Consider the following 5,330-nt stretch of genomic DNA (forward strand, 5'->3'; position numbering starts at 1 on the left):
CATCCCACTCCTGGATATTTTCTGAAGGCAAAAACACTAATTTGAAAAGATATATGTACCCCCATGTTCATAGCAACATTATTTATGATCGCAAGATATGGGAGCAACCCAAGTGTCCATCAACAGATGAATGGATAGAGAAGGTATGGTGTGTATATATATATATACAATGGAATATTACTTAGCCATAAAAAAAATCTTGCCATTTGCAACAAAATGGATCAATCTGGAGAGTGTTATGCTAAGTGAAATAAGTTGGACAGAGAGAGACAAACACCACATGATTTCACGCAAATGTGGAATCTAAAAACAAAATGAAACAGGAACACACTCATAGATACAGAGAATAAACTGGTAGTTTCCAGAAGGGAGAGGATGAGGGATGAGTGAAACAGGTGAGGGAGAGGAAGAGGCACAAACTTCCATTGACAGAACGAGCCACCAGGTTGTAATGTGCAGCATAGGGCATATAGTCAGTAATACTGGAAAAGCTTGGTGTGGCGACAGATGGTAACTAGACTTATTGTGATCATTTTTGTAACGTATAAAAATATCGAATCACTATGTGGTATACCTGCATCGTATGTCAGTTATAGTTCAATTAAGACAATTCCATTAGTGTCAGAATGAGAAAGGGTCTGGGAAGGTGGCGCAGTAGGAGCACCGCAAGTCCCCATCCCCTGCCGGAACCGGTCTGCCGTAACTGTCGGGAACGCTGGAGAATACAGAAGGCTTGTAACCCCCAGGGGAGACTTGCAGGGTGGCAGCGCCCCACCCCCAGCCCCAGCCACCTGGCAGGCAGCTGTGCATGGGTCCTGGAGCAGCTTGCACACAGCTTACAGGAGCCAGGGCAGGGAAAGAAAGGACCCTGTCCTCCAGATATTGGGGATCTGTGCTCTGATAGCTCATCACTGCTTCTGATCTCACAGGTGCAGAGAAAGAGGCAGGCGCCATTGTTGTTGTACCGACCCCGACCCTGCACCCCTGCATTGTTGCAAGACCCTCTGCCTCTTCTCGAGTGTCTTCCAGGGTATTTAAAGGGCCAGAGCCCTTTTTTTAAAAAAATATTTTTTATTTATTTACTTTTGGCTGCATTGGGTCTTCATTGTTGCGCACGGGCTTTCTCTAGTTGCGGCGAGTGGGGGCTACCCTTCGTTGCGGTGCGTGGGCTTCTCATCACGGTGGCTTCTCTTTTTGTGGAGCACGGGCTCTAGGCACACGGGATTCAGTAGTTATGGCACATGGGCTCAGTAGTTGTGGCTCACGGGCTCTAGAGTACAGGCTCAGTAGTTGCAGTGCACGGGTTTAGTTGTTCTGCGGCATGTGGGATCTTCCTGGACCAGGGATCAAACCCGTGTCCCCTGCATTGGCAGGTGGATTCCCAACCACTGCGCCACCAGGGAAGTCCCCAGAGCCCTTTTTTAATCCCCTGTATTTTTTGCTTTTCCCCTTTCAGGAGCCAGACATTAAAGACTAAGGACATATAAAAATAACTGCATATATGGGGAGAATTAGAATGTGACTACTTGTGCCCAGGGAACGGCTCAGAAAACACTTAAGAAGACATTAACTTTACGCCTCAGGCTGACCCTTGGCACAAAGACAATCAAAAACAAAACCTAGGGAAAGCACAAAGCCTAGGGAAGAGGAAGAATCTGATTTCCAGAGTCACCAAATTGTTAAATGAAAATGTCCAGTGCACAACAAAAAAGTCGCAAGGCATACAAAGAAACAGGAAAGTATGGTCAAAATACTTTTTACCCGAAGGAAAAAAATAATTCAACAGTCTCTCCCTGCAAAAAGACCTGATGGTGGATATACTGGACAGAGACTTTAAAACAGCAGTCTTAAAGATGCTCAAAGAACTAAATAGGACATGGAGAAAGTCAAGAAAATAATGTATGAAAAAGGTGGAAATATCAATAAAGACGTAGAAAACCTAAAAAACCAAAATGAAATTTGGAGCTGAAAAGTACAACTGAGATGGAAATTTTCACTAGAAAGATTCAAAGGCAGATTTAAGCAGAATGAATAAAGAATCAGCAACTATGAATATAGTACAATGGAAATCATCAAGTTTGAGAAACAGAAAAAAGATTGAAGAAAAGTGAACAGAGCTAAGGGATATGTGGGCACCACTAAGCAAGCCAACATACATACTGTGGGAGTCCCAGAGGAAGAAGTTATGGGTGGGGGCAGAAAGAATATGTGAAGATATAATGGCCGATAACTTCCCAAATTTGATGAAAGACACAAATATAAACATCCAAGAAGCTCATGAACTTCAAGTAAGATGAACTCAAAGAGACCCACACTGAGACACGTTATATAATCAAACTGTCGAAAGGCAGAGAATCTTGAAAGTATCAAGAGAAGTGACTCACCACACACAAGGATCATCAATAAGATATTAGCAGATTTCTCACCAGAAACCTTGGAGCCCAGAAGACAATGGGCTGATATATTCAAAGTGCTAAGTGAAAAAAAATTGTTGATCAGGAATTTTATATCTGGCTAAGCTATCCTTCAAAAATGAGGGAGAGGGATTTCTCTGGCAGTCCAGTGGTTAAGACGCCACACTTCCACTGCAGGGGGCATGGGTTTGATCCCTGGTCTGGGAACTAAGATCCTGTATTCCGCATGACACAGCCAAAAATAAAACGAGGGAGAAATTAAGACAATCCCAGATACGCAAAAGCTGAGGGAGTTAGTGACCACTAGACCTGCCCTGCAAGAAATGCTCAAGGGAGCCCTGCAGGTGAGATGAAGGGACATCAGACAGTGACTCAAAGCCATGTGAAGAAATAAAGTGTTCAGAGAGGTAAATATATACGCAGCTACAAAACCTAGTATTGTTGTGAAGTGCGTTGTAACTCCACTTTTGGTGGTTTTCTCCCCCATGTTTAAGAGACTAATACATTAAAAAAGAAAAAAAAATTATACATATATATATATATATATATATATATATATATATATATACACATTCACACACATATATATATACTTCCAGTTTTGATATCTGCATGTGAGGAGCTTGGAAATTGCAACTCCATCCTAACAAGTAAAAAGCAGAACAATCTGAAAAATCAAAAACTCTTCCTGGCGGCCACAAGTCAAACTGTTGCACCCAAGACTGGGGAGACAGGCAAGTACAGTGAATCATGGTTTACCAGAGTAGAGAGTCAGGAGTGCAACCTGGCCTGGGAAACCAGTTCTGGGGCAGAAAAACTTAAACTGCAGTTGATGGATTTCAGGAGACTCAAAGTTGTCAGCAACTGTGAGAGTTAAAACCTATGGGGGGGCCTTCCCTGGTGGCGCAGTGGTTGAGAGTCCGCCTGCCGATGCAGGGGACATGGGTTCGTGGCCTGGTCCGGGAGGATCCCATATGCCACGGAGTGGCTGGGCCTGCGCATCTGGAGCCTGTGCTCCGCAACGGGAGAGGCCACAACAGTGAGAAGCCCGCGTATCACACACACAAAAAAAACAAAACAAAACTCCAGGGGACCCAGTCATGAGGGAGCCCACACAATACTGTGAGATTTACCCCTGGAGCCTGAGCAGGTTCCCAAGTAAATATCAGCAAAGCCCCCTCAAGCTTTCTGCAGGGGGAGGGAAGGAACCATTTCCTACCGCGACAGAGCACTCTGCTCTCCTTAACAAGGCTGCTCTCAAGGGAAACTTGTTAACCAGAGCCTGACCTGCCGGGGTGTTATCAGAGCCTAACTGACCAGGGAAAGGGAAATGCCCAGCTCCAGCCTCTCTGGGCAGCCTGTCCCAACCAAGGGGAGATAAAGGACTGAGAAACACTTGTGAAGTTCACAGTCCAGAGGCACAGGCTCAGTAAAAGAACTGAGGCCTGATCACAGGACCATAGAAGGCATCCCCTCTCCCACACCTCACCTCCACATTATTAAGGCCTATTTATAGCAGTTCCTTTCACCCAGTACATCATGTCTTGCTATCAGGAAAAAATTACAAGGCAAATTACACAATTAAAAGGCAAAAAAACACAATTTGAAGAGATAGAGCAAGGTTCAGAACTAGATATGGCAGAGATGTTGGAATTATCAGACTGGGAATTTAAAACCATTAAGTTCAATACGCTGAGGGCTCTCATGGATAAAGTAGACGACATGTAAGAACAGATGGGCAATGTGAGCAGAGAGTTGGAACTCCCCGAAAAGAGCTGAGAAGGAAAGCTTGAGATAAAGAAACACTGTAACAGAAATGAAGCCTTTGGTGGGCTTATTAGCAGACTGGACATGGCTGAGGAAAGAACCTCTGAGCTAGAGGATGTCTCAATAGAATCCTCGAAAAGCAAAAAGCAGGGAGAACAAAGACTGGAAAAAACAATGTCCAAGATCTATGGGACAATTACATATGGTGTGACTTGTATAATAGGAATGTTGGAAGGAACGAAAGAGGAAGAAACAGAAGATTTAAAATAACAACTGACAATTTCTGCAACTGAAATGTCAGACACCAAAACAGGAAGCTCAGAGAACATCAAGCAGGATAAATGCCAATAAATAAATAAATAAAACACAAAATCTACACCTTTACGTATCATTTTTAAACTAAAGAAAATCAAAGACAAAAACCTCAAAGAAACCGGCAGGGTTGAGGGGGGGAATACCCTACCTACAAAATAACAAAGATAAGAACTACAACTGACTTCTCAGAAATCGTGCAAAAGCAAGAGGAAAGTGGACTGAAATATTTAAAGTGTTGAGAGAAAAACCCCACCAACTTAGAATTCTATACCCTTTGAAATTATTCTTAAAAATGAAAGAGAAATAAAGACCTTCCCAGAAAAACAAAAGTCGAGGGAATTTGTGGCCAGTAGACTGCCTGGCAGGAAATGTTAAAGGAAGTTCTTTAGAGAGAAGGAAAATGATACAGGTCAGAAACTTGGATCTACATAAAATAAGGAAGAGCTCAAAGAAGGAATAAATTAATTTTTAAATTCTTAATCTAGGAATTAACTGTTCACAATAATACCAACAATATATTCAATTCTGTATGCTTATACATGTATGAATATATATGAGTGTATATTATATATACGTATATGTGTGTGTGTGTGTTTGTGTGTAGCTGCTATGTAAGTGGAATGAGTGCCAACAATGATACAAGTGATCAGAGGGAGGAACTGTAAGTCTGCACGTTACACAGGAAGTGGCATAGTATTGGCTTGGCCAAAAAGTTCATTCGGGTTTTTCTGTACATATTTTTGGCCAACCCAATAATTTGAAAATTGACTTGGATTAGCTGTAAATATATAATACATTGGAAACTCTAGGGCAACCACTAAGAAAAAAAAGTAC

The sequence above is a fragment of the Monodon monoceros genome, unplaced genomic scaffold, assembly GCF_005190385.1.
Source record: "Monodon monoceros isolate NGI ecotype Baffin Bay Population unplaced genomic scaffold, NGI_Narwhal_1 Super_Scaffold_6, whole genome shotgun sequence".
In the NCBI taxonomy this organism is placed as follows: domain Eukaryota; kingdom Metazoa; phylum Chordata; class Mammalia; order Artiodactyla; family Monodontidae; genus Monodon; species Monodon monoceros.